General features: G+C 40.9%; 1 long non-coding RNA gene across 1 annotated transcript; it reads right to left on the reverse strand.

Moving 5' to 3' along the window:
• Positions 1-1048: 1048 nt before the first annotated feature.
• LOC121902492 lies at positions 1049-8875 on the reverse strand. Its single transcript, XR_006097570.1, has 3 exons — positions 8796-8875; positions 1750-1912; positions 1049-1374 (listed from the first exon to the last, which is right to left on the reverse strand). It is a non-coding gene; the product is annotated as an uncharacterized LOC121902492 (long non-coding RNA).
• Between the last annotated feature and the right edge of the window lie 721 nt (positions 8876-9596).

A 9596-nucleotide genomic window follows, 5' to 3' on the forward strand; every position in this document is an offset into this window, starting at 1 on the left:
GATTACTAATGTATTTTGTTTTGTTTAAAAGTTGTAAGTTTTATGTTTTGTGCCTATGGACCCCCTCGAAAACAAGATGGTGCATCTCAAGGGGTTTATCCTCCAATTAAATTTTGAAATAAAAATATCCAGCATATATTGCTAGAACATATAATGAAATTATGGATATAACATGCACTTTCTCTTTGGATTCAAATATGCATTTCCTGCACATCCCATCAGTATAACCTTGTGTCACTGGTGGTTTGTGTCTTTATCCTTCCACTCATCTCAGCAGAACAACTTGTCTTGATGTTTCTGTCATCAGCACAATGTCTGAATTAGGCGCAGTTGTTGATGCTTTCTGGGAATTTGAGTAGTCTTTCTAGGTCGACCTTCAGCTGCCAGTCTTGCGCTGTTCAGACGAGGCTAGCTGACATTCTCAGCTGGGGTTGCAGCTTCACCGCTGTTTTGACAGAAGCTACGATCTGCCTTGCTGAGAGGGGGTGCTTGCTGTGGGTCATGCCTCTGCAGTTGGTGTCTGCTACAGCCTGCAGCAATTGTCATGGTGCCAACGATGGCAAAAAAATTTACCCCCTGTAAAAAATGTCAGTCTTAATAAGTCATTGAGTCTCAGTCTTAAATCTTATTTCACTTTATGCAAATTTTGTTTCTGGAATAAAAGATTAAAGGAGGGGGGTTGAGGTAAAAGGCTCCATTAGCGCTACACACTCAGCACCAAACAGCAAATAGACAAAGTTAACAGCTAGCTGGAGCCAGGTGTTTGGCAGTTCCAAATGAAGGCTGATATTGCTCTGTGTTTGCTGGATGTTTAATGAGGCAACTATTTGCTAACATGTTTGCATTGACAACGTTATAATGTGTTAATATGTTAGACTTGTTCTGCCGCTGCAAAGTAGGCTAAAAAAATCAACAAATGCAGTATTAAGGTTTCTTTTCTTCTTACCTTTAGTCATAAAATCTTCTATAGCAACAAATCAAACATTCTACGAAAAATTGTGAGCCAGGACTGATGTTTTGAGCCCTATTTTATCTCCTCAAATATCTTTATATATATCTACATTATTATATTTACAAAAGCTTTAAAATGGTTACTGCACTTTTTGCAGTGAGAATTCTCCAGAAACTACAGTGTTGTATCTCTTCCCAGACTCAGGGGGGATGCTGGTGAGTCCATGGCGAGTTTGCAGCGGACAGACAATCCAAATGGTGTTTTATTCGTTATTTATCCCAAGCCAAGAGTGCTTACTCGCAGCAATATTTCAAACAGCTCAATAGATTTGTATTCCTCTTTTCTTTCAGAAAAACAGGGAAGCTTTGAAAAACTCTAATCAACTTCTTGTCCGTTTGGCACTTGTCAGGCAGAACCCAAACCTATTAGGAGGGAAAGACAGAAGCACAGAAATCTGATTGAACCTCGAGGGCTGAGTTGAAAAAAAGATGTAGTTGTGGTCAACATGCTTTTTGAGCACCCACACATCAGGTTACTTTCCCTGGTTGTACACCTCAGGTAATGAATGGAGTTACAGCAGTGTGTTGAGTGTTGTTCAAAAAACTGAAATGTTTCATTTATTCCTTGCTTCTCTCTTCTATTTCTCAGCATCCTTCTTGTGTCTTAATCCTCACTCATCACCCTGCTTTCACCTCCCTCAGCCTGGTGAGTTGCTATTGATATTTGCCTTGTACTGCAGTCACATTTATGGCTGTATTTTCCACATTTTCAGTGTTCAACACCACACACATACTCACCCAAACACAGAGAAAACAGCCTCCTCATGGCCAATAGAAAACCTGATGAGCTGTAGAGGTCAGTCTCCAGCTTCACATCCACAAACACTCACACTCTCTACCTCGGAGGGGGAATTGGACTGACTATTCCCATCTTATTTGACCCCATCACTGTAGCGATCACCTACAAGGCAAACACAATAGACCACCATGACATTGACCATCTATTACAAGAACATTTTACTTTCCTTCGGACGCACATTAAGGTCCCTTAAGGGGGGGGGATGCCATGGTTTAGTAAGAGCTTTGTGCTCCTGCCGCACCAGTCAAAATGCCCTCAAGGCCCATGCTATAGACCTAGTACCACTGCTACTTCCTCTGCATGCTTTGTGCAGTGCTTTCTGCTGCGCATTCCAATGTGTCTCTCTATCCATGTATGAATCCACCCTCTGTCATCATATTTCATCATCTCCTCTTTTCTCCTTGACATGTGAGTTCGCTGACACATGATGTAGGGCTGGTTAACAGTATAGAGAAACTCGTTCACCCTTACGGCAAAGAGGTCAAGTTCACACAGGAAAGACATCACCTTCTCTGTCACGTCCAGTCAAGTCACATTTATATGTAGAGTGCTTTTAACAAATCAGCTTCATCGCAGGGCACCTTACAGACAACAAAGGATGCAACAGAGAAGAAAAACATCACACGTTTCAAGATGATGATGAAATATAGTCTTGAACATGTGTGGGTTGAGATGAGGAGATAGGAAAGCACTAGGATCTTATGAAAGATAAGGAAGTAAATGGCAGGGCTGACTTCACAAAGTACTAAAATGTGCTGTAAACTTAATTATTAATATGGACACATTATTTTATTCTGCATTTTAGCGAAACTCCAGTAGACTCAAAACGTAGAACACTTCAATGCATCTTTGCTTTATAGACAATAAGTGATACTGAAGTGCACATAATTCTATAACAATCCATCCAATGTTTTTCATTTCATACAAATGTCTTCTGGTTATGCTAAAGGAAAAGTCAGGGGATAACCAAGGTCATTAGGGTACATCCTCTTGGGATCATAGATATCTTGTACCAAATTTCATGGCATTCCATCCAATCATTGAGATATTTTGTGGTGGACAGATCGAGTGATCTACCGACATTGCCATCAAAGCCAGTGACATGGCTATAAAGTCATTTGAAAACACTCAATGAAAAAAATGTGCTCCTTTGACTCAAAGGCCATAACAAATGCAAACAAGTAAAACATGCACAAGGCACTCTCAATCCCGAGTTTAATTCAAACGATTTAAAGGTTCTATATGTAGGAATCAGAAATTCCTAATCCTTCTTTGGTGAAATCTGTGGCTGTTGTCAACACCCTGGTGCTGCAATAGCAGGTGATGTATTTTTCCTCACTTACACTTCTCATAATTACATTAAGATCTCTAACATGTTTTGCACCATGTTTCAGCAAAGCATCTCTCACTCCTAGTCAGTCAGCCACCCCTCCCCCTGCTGCATGTATGTGTGCTCACTCGCTCACACACAAACAAACACACAGATGCTGCTGCTGCAGTGTTGCCGCTGGCCGGTAAGGACCAATCCGCACTGCCTAACTTGCTCAAATATGCGTTAATCAACCACCTGACCTGCAAACCACCAACTTTTCTTTTCACCAACTGTGTTTACTAAACACCGGTAGGCTCAGCGAGCTGTGGCCAGGGAGCATCGCACTGCAACCAGGGAGCAACACGCTGTGGCCACGCAGCAATTACCTTTTGGAGCAAAAATGATCTAAGCTTAAAGACCCACTAATTGGCTTTTGTAGCTTTCATCTTCATATCATGGTCTTTATTCAGCCAGTGAAGCTGGCTCAAGTGTCATCACATGACCTTTGTGAGGAACTACAATCATGTGATAGCAGTTCATATATGTTCATATATGGAAATGTGGAGATCATAAACCTTGAATAGCTTTTGAAGCTGTCCACTGACTCCTGGTCCATGACTTTGACCCCCTCAATCAATGCTGTGACTGGTTTTGGTCTAGTGTTCACAGACAACCAATGCTTTTGGTGTTCATTAATTCTTTTCCTCAATGTCCTTGTCCTTTCATCGATGGGAGTCAGCAGGTTCAGAAAGTAATCTACGGCAATCCATATAACACTGTAACGCCTGTGTCCCACAGCCTGCGTGAACCTCAGCAGTGTGTGTGCATCGCTGAACTGCTGCGTCTCGCACGCTTGCTGCCAGCTCTATCTTTCTACATAGAGTTTGGCTTTGATAAAGGCCATCAATAATAGCATGCGTCATATCATTTAATTATAAATTTCATTTATATTTAGTTTAGCGAGAAAAAGACTAAGAAACATGTGCTTAATTGTTAAAAATAAATAAATGATATGTGAGGTGAAAGCAGCTTTCTTTCGGATGGGCATGGTGGGGTCCGGTTGGTGCTACTTCTGTGTCAGCCACATACACACCTCACAAAGGACGGGTTTTTATTATTGACTATATTGATTATTCCAGTTAAACCCTGCTGTCACCGCTCCAAGTGAAGAAAATCCCTCCAGACAACACCAAGTTCCCCAAATGAGTCAGACACACTCCAACAAACAAACCCCTCAAACTGTCAGGAGGGAAACTAACAGCAAATAAGAAAAATAACAACACCAAATCTCCATCTGGAAGCAGGTAAAACAACAAGCAGGAGTGTCGGTTAGAACTAATATCACAGAAAGCAACAGGAGTCGAGAAAAGAAGCTCTGCATGTCACTGACTCTCTGTACTGGAGTTCCCTGCTAGAGAGACTCCCTGCCCCAGCATGCACCACGCAGGCTGACCTGCAGTGGTGACACTTCATGTCTGTGACATATTCTATAGAATCAGACATTGAAACCATAGTGAAAGGTGTAATGTCAATATGACTGTCAACAGATCATTTTCTCGTCAAGCAGAAAAAATAGACGAGACCCTGAATCTCTAGATGACGTGCCGTAGCAGCGACGCGCGGCTCACGCAGGCTGTGTGGCTGTTCTAATCTATTAACATGAGTGCTGAAATGGAAATCAAGACGTCCCGCGATGCACACACGCTGCTCATGCAGGCTGTTTGTCCCAGACGTAAGATCTCTGCTGGTACACCCAGAGAACAGGACCACTAGAGAGGAGAGCTGGGTTGGTGTTTGGCATGACTACATGACATGCAACAGCAGCGGGGAGCACAACAGTGAATTCAGAAGGACCGTGGACAAGAGTCTCAGTGAACGCTGGGACGAGACATCAGCTGTCTGTGAACGCCAAACTAAAACCGCTCACAGCATCAACTGGAAAGGGGTCAAAATAATCTACCAGGAGTCAGTGGATGCACCAGAAAAAGAGTTGCAAAACAAGAGCTGTGTAAAGCGGTTACATCTCCAAACACTAGTATGTTTGTTACGATACCAGTGCGAGAATGCAGTCAACAGGTTTGACAGCAGACCTTTTTTGATCTGTAGAATCTCTGTGATTTATGTAAAAAAAACAAAACAAAAACAAAGCAGGAACATGCCTCTGGCTAAGTGTGAGAGTTCAAAAATATGATGCTGTTTCTTTCCTGTGTGATTCATCTAGCTTCTTTTTACTTACCTTAAAGACAAGGCACTTTTTAATTTGACAGTTGTTCCAGTTTATTAATAGCATAAAGAAGCTATGATGCAATCGAATGGCTTTAAAACCATTTCATATATAAAATTAGATATTAGATAATTGTAGACCATATGGAAGCTTTTGATGGACAGGTAAATATTAACTTCTGTGTGCAAACTCCTTCTCTATTTCAAAACCCTATGCAGCCTATATAACAGTTTTGGTTAAACAGAATCATTACTTAAAGTTCAATATGAACTTGAAGTTCATATCTCTGATATTTAAAAGATCCAGTCTGTCAGGGTTGTCATTCTTCCAACTGAGGACTTGTTACCTTCTATCATTTAAAGGTCACATATCATACTCCTCTCAACAAGTTTATATAGGTCTTGGCGATCAGTCAGACCACATCCAAAGGTTGTCTGGATCCGGCTCTGTGACTACCTCCATAGCCAGCTTATCGGTGGAGCAACCCTGTCCCCAACTCCATGTCTGTACCTTTTATACAGAATAGCGAGGTGGAATAAAGGTGCAGCATTCCCCCCTTGAACAGGCTGTGTGTTATATCTGTTATATCAGTTTAGTGTGGGGCATCTGCTCTGCAGCTTGATTTGACTAACTGCAGTAACCAGGTGGAGATAAGCCTCCTGACTTTGCGCCTAAAATGCTGTCAAAACTTTCATTTATAATTTCCCCCACAGCCTCCTTAACTGGGAAAGAGGCAGAAAAAAAGGCACATGAGGGAGTTAAAGTACAGTTAAAGCATTCAATACAATGAAAAACAAGAGACATCTGCAGAGTGAAACAGATGAAAGAGCAGGGGGATTTAATAATAATTATTATAGTTATAATTAGAAGTAAACTCAGTTCTCTCTCAAATCAAACATCCCAAGATATGAGTGGAAAGTATTGTTCTTGCAACTGCATTTATAACTTTTTTTTTTACTCAAACATTGCTTAACCATGTCATGTGATGCTATTTCAGTACACTTTAACAACAAATATTACTGGGTCCACAGCAGAAAATTGCAGATGAACATTTAATATCCAGGAATTCACATTAAAGACACTACCACTGACTATCCCTGTAACAAACTGGCCACAATTACGCACATTGACCATACAAGGTCAGTCCAGCCATATACTAGGTTTTGAACTAGTTTTGTTTTTTTGTCATAATGAATTTACACCACTGTAATTCAACATAAATATGTTTTGGACATAGACTGTAAAAAATGGACATAGCCACCATTATGTCACCCATTGGTTCCTGAAGGCACTTTCTTGAAGCTCAAAGTGGCCAGGCCAATAAAAAACAACAACATTTTTTAATGCTAAAAATAACATCAAATATCCATTCCTTTTGAAATCAATAATCATTTGTGTTTGGGAGACTCTGTGTGGCGCTGTTCCGAAATCTGAGTCAACCTCTGTGTCATTTCCTGGAAAACTCTTGACATGGAAAGTCTGCACACTGTAGCTCCCTTTTTCCTTAGATGCAGTTTAATACAGGGGCTACAGGGAAGAGTGGATCACAGAGGCATCCAGGCAGTTTGATAAAATCTCTCAAACTGTGAATGTTAAAATAGAAAAAAATCAAAACAACCTGAATCCAGAGTTACCTATTGTATTTAGTACTCACCTGTTGGAAGAGACACTGAGGAGGTTATAAAGAAACAATGGTACATCATCGATAAAGACCCTTCATTGATAACCCTCCTCTAGTTGTTTAGAAAAGACCACCTAATCTTCATAATATACTGATGAGAGCAGACCTACCCCCTCCACCCCTTCACACTTCCTCAGTCAGGTCCCTCCTGGCAATTACAGATGTGGAAATTGCCAACAATGCCATTTTACATATAGAACTCATACCTTCAATCATCCTCACTCAGGCAGAACCTTCAATGTCAAGGGCATTATATCTTGCAACATGAAGAATGTAATATATATGCTTAAATGTCTCTGTGGTCTGGCTTATATTGGAAAAACAACCAGAGCCTTCAAAACTAGGATCACTGAACACAGATGTGCCATTCATAACCAGGATGTAACAAGCCCAGTTGCTGTCTATTTAAAAAAAAACCCAGCACAGCATATCCACTCAGATACGTTGGCACTGAAGTTATTAAATGTTCTTGTAGATGAGGCAACTTTGACTCTCTACTCCTGAGGATATCAGACCATTCCTGTGCTTGTTTACATGTTGCTGCCATGTTTTTTTTGTCAGATTATGGGCATGGTTTTCCCCTATATTTTTCATATTTGTTTGAACATCCAAGGGTTCTGTATTTAGACTCTTATTTAAAAAAGGAGGATGTAGGGTCCAAGGGTCCTGTCTATATTTCTTTGTATTATGCATTTTCTTGTATTATATGTGTTTATTATTGTCTTCTTTACACATGTCTTTGCACTTGTATACAAAATGGTGATCAGGGATGAAATGGGTTTGACACATGTCATGTGACCAGAGCCTGTGATCTATTTAGGATGGCTACTATACATTTTATTTAGTCTAAAGACGAGCATGGAGCTCAAAACATAACTTGTGGATGTCCCATTAAACTGCATCTAAAAAATTACAGTGTGTGGACTCTCCTCGTTCTCTTATCACCCAATTTCTAAACTTCTGGCAATATGCTTCAGGGACTAACTCATATGCTCTTAATACAGCCAATTTCACCGTATCATAATCCAAATCATCCTCAGCACAAATAGCTGAATAAGCCTCCTGCACTTTCCCAGTGAGGACACACTGAAGCATGAGCACTCTGTCCGAATCTGGCCAATTTTTTGCATCTCCAACACAGTCAAAGAGTGAAAAAACGTGTCAGGGTATTGCTCATTAAACTGTGGCACCAAAGGCAGGTTAGCAATAACATCCACACCACCTGGTGCAGAACCAATGGAAATAGAATCCTCTGCGCTAGACACCCCCGGAGAAAGCTTTCCCTCTCTGATTAGCTGCAATTTGGACTACTCTAACTCACAATTTCATTTTATAAGTTATGCCAAATTTTCTCCAACTCAAGCTGCTTCTTGAAGTCAAGCTGCCTCTCCTCCTTACTCTCCCATCTGCACAACTGCTGGTGCAGACACAGGCTGCTCCGCCACAACCAGACAAAACTCACTCTTCTGTAACACACCTCGTCCAAAGAAAGATGATAAAACTGCTTTTCTAATCTCATCTTTACAACTTTACTCTGCAACAACAATGCCATAATGGTCAGTTATTTGCACTGCTCTTTTTTACAGCTATTTACAGATACCACTGTAGGAGAATCAAGAAACCCAACAAGGAAGCCATAATTACCAATGTGCCATAATTACCTATGCAGACAGTAATGTGTTCACTGATAGACATGTACTTAGGACAATTAACAATCCCCCACAGAATTTCTCCCCAACTGCCTAACCAAAGCTTGCTAAAAACTCACCCCTAGTCTTCATGCGGCTTGCAGCAGGTATTTACGCACTGAAACCAACAGACTTGTAAGGCAACCTGCAAGCAGGCAACCCCATGAGATCCTGCGGATGTGCCCCTTAGACAGCTGTCCGAAAACAGCTGACACTAATCACGTCGCTACAACACTACAGAAGTAACAAAAGGACTCAACCCAAGGGGGAAATGCCCTATCAAAACAGAAACATTTACCCTCTAAATGGCACACAACAATCCAACATCAGGTCAGAAACCAATGCTTCCTGCAAAAAAAAACAAAAAACAAAACAACCCCTGCCCCCCCAAAAAAACATGATTTATCTCCCAAAAAACAGAGCACACTAGAGCAAAACTAAAGACCCAAAACAACCCTGGCAACAAAGCCAGCACGCAGCTCGACCAAATCACCTTGTCAGCTGCACAGTCACACAATGCAAAGGCTCCAAAAAAAATGTCTGATTATATAGAAGTCTATGGGAAATTGACCCAACTTCTCACTTGATTTATTATCTCAGTAAACACTTTCCTAATGAGTTTATGGTCTCAATCATTAGTTTCAAGTCTTCTTCAATACAGCATGATGTTCATTTTGTAAATTATGGTCCCATTTATTTTAAATTTGACAATAAAGCAGGGTATGCTTTTGGGCATGGCTACATTGTGACTGACAAGGCGCTACCACAGCGTGACCCAAGATTCACAGAGTATAAGCGTAGCCGTTGTTCTTTCAGTGTGTTTTCAGTTCAAACCAAAAGTTAAGCATTTGGTTGTAGTAAAAGACCCTATAAGGAGTCAG

This window comes from Thunnus maccoyii, chromosome 8 (assembly GCF_910596095.1).
Source record: "Thunnus maccoyii chromosome 8, fThuMac1.1, whole genome shotgun sequence".
NCBI classification, from domain to species: domain Eukaryota; kingdom Metazoa; phylum Chordata; class Actinopteri; order Scombriformes; family Scombridae; genus Thunnus; species Thunnus maccoyii.